This window comes from Phalacrocorax carbo, chromosome 4, assembly GCF_963921805.1.
Source record: "Phalacrocorax carbo chromosome 4, bPhaCar2.1, whole genome shotgun sequence".
In the NCBI taxonomy this organism is placed as follows: Eukaryota; Metazoa; Chordata; class Aves; order Suliformes; family Phalacrocoracidae; genus Phalacrocorax; species Phalacrocorax carbo.
The window spans coordinates 51,997,722-52,010,369 of NC_087516.1; the positions used below are offsets into that span (position 1 = coordinate 51,997,722).

General features: G+C 36.3%; 1 protein-coding gene across 6 annotated transcripts in view; it reads left to right on the top strand.

The window, feature by feature from the left end:
* CCSER1 (coiled-coil serine rich protein 1) overlaps positions 1–12,648 on the top strand; it is a 733,964-nt gene that overhangs the window by 586,676 nt on the left and 134,640 nt on the right. The window lies entirely within an intron of this gene.

Genomic DNA, 12,648 nt, shown 5'->3' on the forward strand with positions numbered 1-12,648 from the left:
AATCTCAGAATACCATCAGACTTTGAGATGAGGACTTTCTTATATTCCTTGAGTCTATTTCTCTCTCTCTCCTCCTACCTTGAGTTAAATGTCCATCCTAAAGACATTGGTGTCTTCCATATGCATATAATAAGCTACAGCCATGCACTGCATTATTGTAATTACTATGCACTGCATCACACCGCTGAATGTCAGATGGATTCATCATAATATAACATTACAGGCTTATTCATAAAATACAGTGCAGTTTGAATGATGCTTCTTTATTGGCAGTCTTGAAACGTGTTGCTTGCATAAATTCACTGATGCTGCTCTTGTGTATTCATAGGAAAACATACAGCATTTGTCTATGAGTGTGGGTCTTGCAAAAGTAACAAAAAATATGATCTGTATATGATTGTACTTTCTTTTGTGCAATTATCTAAGATGTTCCTATTCTACCGGGTATATCTAAGGAAAGAAAAAAATATCAAGATGAAACACTGTTCATGAAATATAATTGTGCTCCTATTATCATTTTTTAAGGTATGGTGGAACGAATTAATATTTTCATTGAATCCTTCAGAAAAACAATACTGAAATTATTGTTTTTATTCCATATGTATGACACTTAGCAGTCTGCTAAAATGAGAATTCAAATTGCTGTCTAGCTTACTTTCATTTAAGTTAATCCTGCCACTGGTCTACATGATTAACAAAATCAGTGAAGACTTTGGAAGTACACTGACATGATAATGTGCTTTAACGTGCTTAGTTATAAATAATCAGAAGTGTGCGTGGTACCATGCTTGAAAGCTTGCTTCCTTGTATGGAGTCCTTGTTTGAGATGAATGATGAAGTGTCATGTAATGAAGTGTCTGGGATTTGAACATAAGGGAAGGTGTGGGAAGGGCCACATAAAGTTTGTGTACCTAAATGAACATGCAGAACTGTGAATTAGAGGACGTGCATGAATAGGCTGGAGGAAGCAGTTGGAATCTGTCTGATTTGCTGATGAAATAATGGCAAACCTAACATCACTAAAATGCTGAGATGGGAGAATTAGATTTAAAACTGTGAATATAGAATATGCTAGTGGCTTAACTGTGAAGCAAATAAAAGCAAAAGATGCACATAAATAAGGGAATCTGCAACAGCAGGGGGAAAAAAAGGGGGAAAAAATATTTCAGCCAACGATTTTCTGCTTTTATGTGCACTGAGAGGGAAGATTATATGGAACTATGAATACGCTGTGGCAAAGTCCTTCTAACAGGAAACTAAAATTAGAGCTTGAACTTCCTAAGCTTATTTTCTAGTCTTTGGTGGTAACTTTTCTTGTCCTTGCAAAGCATTGAATGTTGTTATTGTTCATGCACAAAAATGGGAAATGAGGATGTCTGGGAATCCAAAGCAGGAATGCTACTGAACAAATGCTGTGTCCTATTCCGTAAAAACTCAAAGGTAGGCTGTTTTCTTCCAGTTGATGTTACCAGTGATCTTGCCATAACTCCACTGTAGTAGAAGAGGCAAGATTAATTTGATCTGAGTTCACATGAGATGTTTTAGACTATTTGGTCTTGTGGATGCTTTACCTCCAGAGTGAACACGGTGGGCTCGCTGGTGGTGTCGCGAGTCACTGGGAAGTCGTGAACCTCTGGGCATCCAAAGATGTCATGGGCATCCAAAGATGTCATAGGCATTGAGTGGCATCTGTGCCAGTGCTGTGTTTTCTCTTGTAGCCCAGGGTGCAGAGAAGCTGCTGGTGAAATGTGGTGAAGTACTGAGTTGTTGAAACTGAGACGCTGTTCATATAACATTTTGAAATAAGAAGTTTCTACTGATGGGGCATTTTAACACTGGCTATAAACTATGAGACACTGAGTACAAGGATAACTCAAAAATTCCAATATGGGTGTTAAGACTCCTTTCCACAAGATAAAAACTTGTCTTTCAAAATGAATAGGCTGTGACTTCATTTTTGTTTTACAATGAAGACACGAACAGAAGGGGAAATAAAGGAATACTCAGTCCATATTGACCATAAATATGTGATCATCTGTAATTAGCAACAAAACAAGTTGCAAAGACAGAGGAAAGACTGAATGGGGAGTCCAAAGTGAATACAGATGTTGTCTGAAGTCCACTGTAGTACTGCCGACCTAAAAGCAAAAACATTGGATTAAGCTAGTAGGCCTTGCACCAGATGACAAAGCTTTAATTTTTTTTTTTTTGTACTTTTTATCAAGATTTTATTGTAAACATTTCCTTTTTTAACCTGAAATGTCCTCAAACTGTAAGTAGTTGCCAGTTGAGGGGGACAGTGGGCAGTGCTTTTTAAGAAAACATATTATCATTTACATGTAATTTGGGGAATGAAAAATGCTTGCCAGTTTTTATTAGCTCTACTTAGAAGCAGAAATCAATGAGAAGAAATATCATAGAAAGAGCCTTGCTATAACAGATGCTCCTGAAACACAGTAGAGTCTCAACAAAAATCAATACAGTTATGTGGTACCTGACAATCAACTTTACAGACAGAACAAATTGGATCACACTTGAAATAGCCATATTATATCCAAAGAATTTCATACCATCTAATGATAAGAAAAGTGCCAAAATCTAACAGAGTTAAACTAACCTTTAGGCAGAGGATTTCAATCAATGAAGAATTCAGTGATAAAAATAAACCAGCCTACCACCAAAATTAAAGGAAGTGAAATCCTTGGTTTGTTGACAAATGGCACTTTAATGTCATAATCTCACAAGCAAAGTTTGATTACTTGCGGCAAACATAGATACTTCAGAGTTTAAATTCAGCTGTAGAGATTTTTTAAAAAAGCATAAATTACAGCACAAAATATCTAGAATGAAAATTAGAAAATTGGATTTAAAAATTAGAAAATTAGAGTTAAAGTCCTAGTGTAGACAGTTCCAATGATAAAACAATCTTAAAGAAGTACTTGCCCACTGTCAAGATATTTCAAAGGAATTGATGGCTTCTTTGGTCAGCCAGAGGGAGAAACCAAGGAAGGTAGATAACAGTGTTAAGAAGTTAACTGTTTTCCTGAATCATGGTGCATTTTGGAGGAAGAAACTTTTTTCATGGGAGTGTTTTTCTAATATGGACAAAAACCTGAGATGGTAATAGTAAATGTGTAAGTTTCAAATTAAAAGATTTTAAATGTCTCTTTTTTTCAGAATTTTAAAGGAATTTAGAAATGAGCAGGCTAACCTGCTAGTAAAAATAGATTCTCTTGAAAAAAGTACTGGAAGTCATCTTCTTGTAGAGTGGATTAAAATATGTGGACTCAAGAGATGTAGGTAGTAGTTTGGTTGATATAATGTTTAAAAAAAAAGCTTATTAAAATACCTGCATGTTTGTAAAGTCCAACAATATTTTCTGCAAAGGTTCATCTGTCAGAATTCTCTCCTATATATGATAAAAATTGTGAGCATAGGAAAGTAAATCAGTGTATTTTAAGCTTTATAAGTTTTACCCTCACAGAAGAGTGCAAACCTCTCCCTCCAACCATAGGCCAGCAGATACATTGAATTCTCCAGACTGAATATCTGACTATGAAAATGCTAAATGTCTTAATCTCACACAGGTTCACCAATTTCAGTGGTGGATCTCAGAGTCTGTAGTAAGACTGGTATCCGTTGTTTGATGGGTTTCAGCTTGAAAGGATACAGAAACCTATGTCATCTTTCAGAATGCCAGCAAAGGTATTTGCATAATAAAATTTATGCTGACAACAATATTCAGGTTAGTCAACCTAACTAGGCTGAGGGCTTCAGGAGAGCAGGAGGGATTTGACTAGGCATGGGAAATTATTGAGAACAGCAGTGTAACCAATTAGGTGATTAAAAAGTCAAGATTTAACCTTTGAAGATGAAAATATTTATTTTGTGTGTGTCACACCCTGGGTGCTGCTGTCACTGTGACAAATACTGATTCATTGGGCCTCTTTAAGCTGTGCAGATGAGAAATCCCAAAGCTTCATGCAAACATGAGCTATCAAAGGCTGTGTCTGCCTTAATCTTAGATTCATTCAAGTTGGAAAAGGCCTTTAAGATCATCAAGTCCACCACTAAACCATATCCCTAGGTGCCACGTCTATGTAGCTTTTAAATACCTCCAGGGATAGTGACTCAACCACTTCTCTGGTCCAGTGCCTGACAACCCTTTTGGTGAAGAAGTTTTTCCAGATATCCAATCTGAACCTCCCCTGGTACAGCTTGAGGCTGTTTCCTCTTGTCCTATTGCTTGTTTCTTGGGAGAAGAGACTGACCCCTGCCTTGCTACAACTTCCTTTCAGGTAGTTGTAGAGAGCAAGAAGGTCTCCCCTCAGACTCCTTTTCTGCAGGCGAAACAGCCCTGGTTCCCTCCACCACTCCTCAGATGATTTGTGCTCTAGACCCTTCACAAGCTTCGTTGCTCTTCTGCATAGTAGTATATATATGCAGTATAACAGAAGCTTATCCAGAGAGTGAAGTGGTCGGGGTTGATGCAAAGGAGGAAAAGTTGTCTTTGTGTATCATTTCAGACATAAAAACTGTACTTGTGCAGCAATGAATCCAAATAACGCAGTGTCTTAACTCAGTAGGACTCTGCACTGGTAAGATTTTTGTGAGTTCAGGAACCTCACTGCAAGCCAATCCTGGATAGATTCTCTTCAAGATATTAACTGAAGTTATGGCTTTGGAAGAGGTAAATTATGATTTCTTAAGTTATTACTTACAGTAGGTGTTTAAATGTTTCTAAGGTATGCAGATAGGTGCACTTTAGAATGGCTTTTGTGAAGGGGAAAAACACAAACCACTTACTGTAAAATAGGTTTATGCCAGCGTGATGTCCATAGATTCAATTACTGTCTGGCTGGAGTTCAGAAATGTATCTGACTAACTGTAAAAGACTTCCAATCAGGAACTCTAATGAAGTAATTCACTCTCAAAAAAAAAAAAAAAGGAACAGTAATATAAATAAATTATGTAAATAGTGATAATCCTTAGTGTCTGTTGTTTTACATTTTTGGCTCGTAATTCTTCATTGTAATATTTCTGAAAATGGCCTCACCTGACAGTCACCTGGTAAATTTAATTTAAAAATCCATTTAAAGATTATCCATTTAACTGAATAGTCTTTTGATCACATTTTTTAACTCATTAATATGTTCTTAGCGATTAGGCTCATTCTACTGTAATCACAAGTTATAGTCCTATTAACTCCAGTGGATGTAAGATCATGCTCTGTTTTTGCAAAATGAGAAAATATATATTCTGACAATAGTTTTATTAATATATTATTATTTTTAAGTCTTTCATTTGTGGGAGAGAATTCTAATTCTTTTAACAGCAGCTCCTGCTTTCAGTCCTGTTTCTATGGAAACAAACATTAGCACAGTGAAAGTTTTTAAAAAGTGATTATTTTAAAACATTGGGGACTGGAGAATTCATTTAAGCACATTTGGAACCCACTCAAAAAACCATGGAGCTTAGATATAGAACAGAAATAAAAAGTTTTTATGTTATAGCTTATCATGTTGGTTTTATTTGCCTTTGTTTCTTAATGCTGTGATTGAAAAGAAGGGTTTCTTCTTAAAAAAAGAATTTTTATTGTATTTAGATTGTGCTAGTACAGAACTCCCCCATAGGGGTATTACACTGAGGGATGTGTTTCTGTACCTAGAAGCATTGGGGAGTTTAGAAAAATGAATTTTTGTTTTCATCAGTTTGTGCTTTATGAGGGAGAATAGTATTTATTAAACTGGTATGTACAGTGGTACAATAAAAATTTTCAAGCTTGGTTTGCATACTACACCTGAATATGGGCGAAGAATTAAAACAAATTTGTTGTTGCTGTCTTGGCTATCTTATCCTTGAGCACAGGAAAAAAACAACATGTTCATAATTTTATTGAAAATCAGATACTGTTTCCTGTTTAAATAAAATAGCCCTTCAGAAACGTAGTCTTTCATCATTGAAATAAATAGTCTATCAGGGTGAGATTCACCAAATCCAGACATAATCAGTTCTTCCTGTCCTGCTTTGCATTCACGGACTTGATTACAACTTAATCAAGGGAAAGGAGACTACAGAAGCCATGAGCTGAGGAATTGCTTGTTCTGTTTGTTGTTTCTGCTTTCACTGCCATTATTGTGTGTAAAAATGAGAACATTCTTTTACACTTCTTTTGAAAGTTAAAAGATGAAAACCAAGGGAATCCATTGAAATTAGATGGGCTCTTGCTAAATCAATTTTAAAGCACTAGACAGTTGTAAAAAGAAAACGTTCTACTCTGGGCTTCTTGAACTACCTCAAGTAGCTGTAATTGTATGTTTTTGGAAGTTCTCTCAAGTATTTCAAAGCATCTGTACAGTACAATTCATTATTATAAAAGTGTTTTAAAACAATTTCTCTATTAAATCCTTCCCCATGAAAATGAGCAGAAATGGCAGCCTCCAACAGACATTATTTTTTACACCCTGTATTTTTTTTTTTTTTTGGTATTTCCGTTAGTAATTTGTGGTTTAACCCCAGCTGGCAACTAAGCGCACCACGCAGCCTTTCGCTCACTCCCCCCCAGTGGGACAGGGGCGGGAATCGGAAGAGTAAAAGTGAGAAAACTCGTGGCTTGAGTTAAAGACAGTTTAACAGGTAAAGCAAAAGCTGTGCGCAGAAGCAAAGCAAAGCAAGGAATTAATTCACTACTTCCCATGGGCAGGCAGGTGCTCAGCCATCTCCAGGGAAGCAGGGCTCCATCACGCGTAACGGTTACTTGGGAAGACAAACGCCATAACTCCGAACATCTCCCCTTCCTCCTTCTTCCCCCAGCTTGATATACTGAGCATGATGTCATATGGTATGGAACATCCCTTTGGTGAGTTGGGGTCAGCCGTCCCGGCTGTGTCCCCTCCCAGCTTCTTGTGCACCCGGCAGAGCACGGGGAGCTGAAAAAGTCCTTGACCAGTGTAAGTGCTGCTTAGCAACAACTAAAACATCTCCGCATTATCAACATAGTTTTTAGCACAAATGCAAAACATAGCCCCATACTAGCTATTATGAAGAAAATTAACTACATCCAAAACCAGAACAGGTGATTATGTGTATGGTCACTACAACAAAGAAAAAGCCCTGTAACACCTTTCTTGCACTAATATCTCAGAAAAATATACGTAATTGAACTTATCAATACCTGTTTTCCTAAAGACTGAGATCTATATTTTCTACAGAAATTCAAGACACTTTTACGTGACTTGCAGAATTGTCAATTCTGTATCTCTAATGCTAGAGCTTATTATTTTCAGAAAGGTTGCTTCTTTACTATAGTTCCTTAAGAGTTTGTGACAGCTTCCTAGCTGGGTAAGAGTTAATCTTATTGATAATTCCAGATGATATGGTACGGGGCACAGGCCATAAATTACAGCTTGACAGGTACAAAATGAGCATTAGGAAGAACTTTTCTCAGGGAGGGTAGTGCAACTCTGGAACAGGTCACTCTGGTTGTAAAATCTTCATCCTCAAAGATTTTCAAGGCTTGGCTGGGCAGAGGTGTGACTGAGCTCACCTGGAGTTGGTGGTAGTCCCAAGCCAGAGGTACGGCAGGATGACCTCCAGTGGCTCTTTCCAGCCAATGCTTCTCCAAGTCCTTAATTTGGGGAGCACCAGTGGGGATGGAAGGAAGGGAAAAAATGCAGTCCTCTGAAGCTGCAGCTTTCTTTAGAGTTTAGAGTCTGTTTGCAAGTTCATGTGAAGTTAATCTAAGAAACTTTAGCTGCTAAAACCAGTAATTTTTTAAAAAGTTAATCATTGGTTTCAAGTTTTTCAAATGAGAATGACTTTTCAAAGTGGTGATTCTTTTTTTCTTTTATTTTAACCTAAATATAAGGTTAATGTGGTAAATAGTTCTTGAATAAAAGCAATATTTCATTTTAGGCCTAACAAAATATTTCTGATTGATCAGAGCTCTTTCATTCAGGCATCAAACTGAAGAGTCTCTTATTCACCTAACGCTATTTTGAGTAGTGAAATAGAATCTTTGACAGATCTCCATCAGGTGTAAACTCAGTGATTCATTTATTCTGAAAAAATTACCTGTTAAAGTAATCGTATGTCCTACTAGTGAATTATCTAAAATCTGACAGTGATTTTTTGGGGGGTTTTATAACTATTTTGGAATTGTAATGAATTGTCAGTATAGGCATATGTTAGCTTATGCTTTCTCAGCGGAGTAATCTCCCTCATTCAGTACTTCCCCTTCTGACCACTCTAATATTACTGCTCATCCTGGACTCTCCTACACAAAAAAAATTTCTCTTTCTCCAGGTGACCACCTAGTGTGCTATAATAATAGTAATTCCTATTTCCAGATTTGCTACTGTTAAATACTCCTGTGAAAAGCTTTTCCTACTAGTAGCTTAATTGTTCAGTTATTGTAAATATTCTGTAAATCACACAGTTATCAGATGTTTTTATACGGAAAGTGTCAGGAAAAGGAAGGAACATTACTGGCAGAAAATTGATGCTTTAGCTCATTAATGAGTATAGTAGGGTAGAAGAGTTAGAGCCATTAAAGCTTCCAGTGAAATAACTGTGATAGAGAAAGGATGCATTGGAATGAACATGAACAACAAACATTATCTACTGAGAAAACTTAAAACCTGCAGCTAAAAGGCTCTTTCTCAGGACCTTTGTGTGTCAGAGACTTCACGGTTTCAGGTACTGGTCTTCTCATTGATGTTGGAACAGACTTAAGCAAAGCAGTCTCAGACAGAATTTAAACTACAGAAAATATTTACCCATATTTTTCTATTTTAGAGTATGTTCAGTCATGGAAAAACTGTTATTTCATTATACTGGAATTACAATATCATTTTATGATGAGGTCTTACAGCCTACACACTTGTGTCTTGGTTACCTTGGGTGACATTTGGCATTTACAATTATGGAGACTATTTGCTTTTTGATTCATCATTGTAATGGAGAGTGCTTTCCTCCCATATGCAGTTAAACTGAAAACTATGTTATTCATTGTTTTGGTCAGTAGTTCTGTCTTCAGAGGATTAATGACGTTTGGGACTGCTGAAGATGGTTATTTAAATTACTGAATGGCTTAATAGGCAAGGCAATATTAGAAAGTTTTCAAGCTATTCCCATTACAGTATGTTAAACACAGTGGAGATGCTCTATGAAACTACATTTATTGGCATACTGCTGGTTTTGCATATATGACTAGAAATATGAGCATGTTTTGCTTTGGCATAACTGCAGATGTGTACAGCTATATAATGAATTATGCCATGTGTTGCTTTTCTGATATAGCTATTAAACCATTAAGAGTTTACTGTATTGTATTTAAATCCATTGGATAGATTAAAAAATGCTGTGTTTAATCAAATCCTAGTACAGAAGGCATGATTTATTTCCCAGATTTCCCTTCCAAGATATGCATATGCAATTATTGCAATTGCTTTTGGATTTTATGAACAATGGAAAAAGCTGACTGATAGACATTTTACTTCAGATGGCTGAAAAGAGTTAAAAGCAGGAATAGAAAATATTCACCATTTCTCTGCACCCTTTGCTGTTCTCTCCCTCGCAGACATAACACAGTCTGTACCTTTCTAGAGAGAAGCTAGACAAATGATCCACTCTGTTGTTCCCTCTCCTTTTCCATATGTTGTTCATTTTGTTGCTTTCCCACAAAATCCATGGATTTCATATGCTTCATAGACGACTAACTAGAATTACTTGGTTTTAATATGATGAAGCAAGACATTGCTAATACTTGAATTATTCATAGGTATTTATCAAGTTCACCCATAGGAACTAAAAATACAAATAATGTGGTATGGTTTGCTAAAAATTGAATATTTGTTATCATACAATTTTAAGTAGCAATATATATAATACTTTATATGACTCTTATCAACTCAGCTTATTCAAGTCCATTCCTCTTTCAGTTATTTTTCTAATAAGCTTTCCCTTCTTTTCATCCACTCATTTCTAACATCTGGAAAATATCTACTGCTTTACTTTTCTATAAAAGTCAATTCATTATTGTCATTTGGTCATACTGCTGAAGCTCAAACACATAGAAAAAGAAAGAGAGGTTTTTATGTGCTTTGTTAGTCACCTATTGTTGGAAAACAAATATCTGCTGAATGTTTTCTGGAACCTATTTCAAGCATTTGTTATAAGAAAACACAATAAAAGCAGTACTCACTACAAAACATTGTTAAGCTTTTCTGTAAGCAACAATAACTTCTCTTCAAAAGGCTAATAACTGCCTTAGTTTTGTTGTTAAAATAGCATATTACATAAAGTTTGCTGCTTCCAGAATTTTATTTTCAAAATACTTTATATTTGTTGACATTTGGCTACATATCTGATCTCTGGCATTTTAAAAGAACATAATTCCAAAGAAAATAGATGTAAAAATTAACATAGTAAAAATAAGCTCTACCATATATAATAAATATATACTGGGATTTTATTACTTATTTTAAAATTACAGGCTTTGACAGTGAAAAGTCTTATCCTCTGTACTAATAAGACAGCTGAAGAGACCCAATGGTAATTCCCTAGCGGAAAGAATTGTTCTGTTTCTTGTGTGGGTCCCTGTGGTTGCTGTCGTTCCGCTACCATACTCTCCTGCCAGCTCTCTTGACTTAACCCTGGGAATGACTCTAGACTTGGACTGGACAACCAGAAAGTAGAATTGCTCTGTGACTTGTATTGTATAGGTAATTGAGTCTCCCTCTCCTTCTCTAACAAAAGTATGTGATATTCCATGTTTTTACAAATAGAAACCCTAAGAAGGGTTAAGAGAGACCATTATTCGTTAGGATGGTGAGTCTATGTATAAAAGTTGGCCTTACACTAATATTTAATATTTTAGTCATCAGATTATCGTCATTGTCCCTAGGCTTCTTATACTTTTTATGTGTAGGTTTAGACATTGAAAATAAGGGATCAGGCACTAAAGCAAACTGAAGCATGACTCCAAACAAGAAAAATGCCATCATCCACACCAACAGAAGTGTTTGGAAGACAAGCATAGGCAGGAGTACAAAGACATGTGGTTCACTAGCTAGATGCAGAAACAATCCGGAAATGTTAACTCATGTCTTTTGGTATTCCTTCCAGGAGGGTTGAGGCTAGATCAGCTTGTGCTGGTCATGAGGTTACGTACAGAAAATCCCCAGTGTTTCAGTGTTAACATGTGTGCCTGCCAGCTTCTGGGTTGTCCTTTCTATTCAATCTGTTCTATCTGACTGTGTTGTATCTCCTTTAACATCAACAATAGTGCCTGATGGGAAAAGCCTTATTATTCTATTTAGTTTATTCATAGTGCCTTTTCAAAAAAGAAATCAAAATCTGTGGAGGTTGAGAAATGAGACAATACTGCTGGGGGATCAGCTTGGTCTTCACTTGTCACTAGCTCGTGTTTTATAAGCCTCACGAGCTTACAGTTTGTGCATGAATTTCCACTCTGTGAGCCACTCTTTTATAGATAAAACCTTGACAGATTTCTTCAGAGATCTTTTTTCCCCCCTCACTGGGGCTTGCAGAAAGCTTTTAAAGTTTGAATTCATTTGGCTGTGGCTATCTTGGCCACGTGCAGCGTATCTGCTAGCATCAACTTTGCCTACTCACTCATACCTGAATGAATTATAAACAGCATAATATATACTCAGTCTCATTAGAAAGGGCAAAGGAGTCTTCTTGTGAGGAACACGCAGCTTGAGGCCAAAAAGGACTTTTTTGTTTGTTTGTTTTCTGCTAGCAGCCAGGGCCAGCTTTGAGAAGGAAAAGAGTTGCCAGGTGAGGAACTCTGAGCTTTGGGTGACTCTGCATGAACCAAATCTCCTGTCTTCTCACACTGTTCATAGCCCTCAACTACGGCATGTATGGTAGTGCCTGCACACTGGATAATATTCTTGCTTACCAGTTTATGGCTGTAAGTAAAACTGCAGTTTAGTTATTTTGGCTTAATTTATTATGTCTAACCCTTTCTTTGGTAATGATGTGTGAGCATATACTGGGTTCAGTAGGAGAAAGCTCAGCTGAAGATTTATGTTGGCCTGTTCACATTTCTTGGCTGGGAAATTTCAAAGAATTAAATTTAATTGTACTATACAAAAGATAGTAAACCTAGACTGCTGTCACCTAACTGTAAGCACCTTTGTCTTTCAGCAGCAGTGATTGTTCATAAATTGGAAATTATATATAAAATGTTTTATACAACAAGTGCCTAACAAAAGTTTGGTCATTTATTCTTCAGATTACAATGGAAATAATATTCCAATATTTTTCCATCTTTAAGTACCCAAAGTATTCATTGTTGTGATACATTCTTGACCTTACAAAACAATCTAACAGTCACTTCTATTAGCAAAATAAGATGAGTTAATTAAGACGAAATAAAGCAACAGCTACTCTAGGTTAGGAACAATATGGCTGTACTTTACCATAACATGAAAGGCAGTTTATAAAAAAAGAGCAATACCTCCTTTCTTCTTTTTGCCTTCTTAAATTGCCCACACTGGGACAGTAGGAAAGTGTTGCAAATTTTAATTTTAAATTGTCAACATCTTCATGTGGCATGAATTAGTGATATATGTGTAATGACTGGATGCTAACAATAGCAGTCATAGGTTTATTTTT